Genomic DNA, 1,034 nt, shown 5'->3' on the forward strand with positions numbered 1-1,034 from the left:
CGAGTACACAAAAAACAGACCTTGCATGTCTAAGCCCCTTGGTGGATCCAGCCTGGCTAGTTACTTCACCACCGATGGAGTCACATAAAAGTGAGTGCACAGAACTGCAGTATTTTCTTCAGAACATGGCTGAGAGCAAACTAAAAACAGGATACAGGTGCAGTCCTACCAAGGCACAGGATCCGTGAGCACAAACTTAACATCCGTACTGATCCACTTGTAAAATAACTTTTCCCACCCACCCCCCCAAAAAAAACATGGCTAAGGGGTTTCCTCATCATTCTTGTCTCTCCAGCCAGAACACACACACACACACAGACACATTTCTTAAGCATGCCTCCTCCCAAGCTTTGGAGGGGAACAGAAAACGTGCCGGGGGACAAACTATACAGGGATTTTAGGAGCAAAACTCCGGAAATGAGGAGCCTCCGCACCTTTGCAACTCCGACCCCCCGTCAAAGGGCTGCTAGGGACTGAGGACCCTACTGGGATTGAGGCCGCCCCTTGGTTCCGCACACAACCACCGATCCGAGGAATCCCTCAGCCCGACGCTTGCAACTCCGGCACGCAGGTCCGAGGCGCACGAGCAGCGCCGGCGCTGCAGCCCGCCGGAGGGAGTGGGGAGCAAAGCCGCGCCGGCTCCTGCCTGCCGGGCCGTACTTGGCTCAGCCAGGGCGAGCCAGGGCAGGACCCAGGGCGAGCCTGGGGCCGGGGCTGGGTGTGTCCGCAAAGTGGGCGCCGAGCCCAGAAAAGTCACCCGAGGCCGGCGAGGCCGCAGGAGGCAGGTGGGGACTGCCCGCACGCCGAGGGGGCCGGGCCGGGCCGGGGGAGCGAACGAGGCACCCCTGCGGCTTGCCCGCCTCCCCTCGAGCCGCGGGGCAGAGCTCCTGCCTGCAAGTCCGTGCGGCTTCATGCATCCGTCGCGGGGCTCGCGGGCCGCTTCCTACCGTGCTGCCGTGGGTCCCCCCTCGGGGCCAGGTGCCGGTCCCCGCCAGGCGCCCGGGCAGCGGGGGACAACTCCGCGCGCGACTCCC

At 63.1% G+C, this 1,034-nt stretch overlaps 1 protein-coding gene across 6 annotated transcripts in view; it reads right to left on the reverse strand.

Annotated features, from left to right (window-relative positions):
- BCOR (BCL6 corepressor) overlaps positions 1 to 1,028 on the reverse strand; it is a 109,199-nt gene extending 108,171 nt beyond the window's left edge. For 4 of the 6 annotated variants that reach the window (XM_019524464.1, XM_019524461.1, XM_019524462.1 and 1 more), the window contains exon 1: positions 948 to 1,028. The gene's annotated coding sequence lies outside the window, so the exon portion shown is untranslated. The remainder of the gene's footprint in view (positions 1 to 947) is intronic. The other 2 variants (XM_019524460.1, XM_019524456.1) reach the window with 1 other exon arrangement.
- Positions 1,029 to 1,034: the final 6 nt, after the last annotated feature.

This window comes from Gavialis gangeticus, unplaced genomic scaffold (assembly GCF_001723915.1).
Source record: "Gavialis gangeticus isolate Ggan-Ray unplaced genomic scaffold, GavGan_comp1, whole genome shotgun sequence".
Taxonomy (NCBI): domain Eukaryota; kingdom Metazoa; phylum Chordata; order Crocodylia; family Gavialidae; genus Gavialis; species Gavialis gangeticus.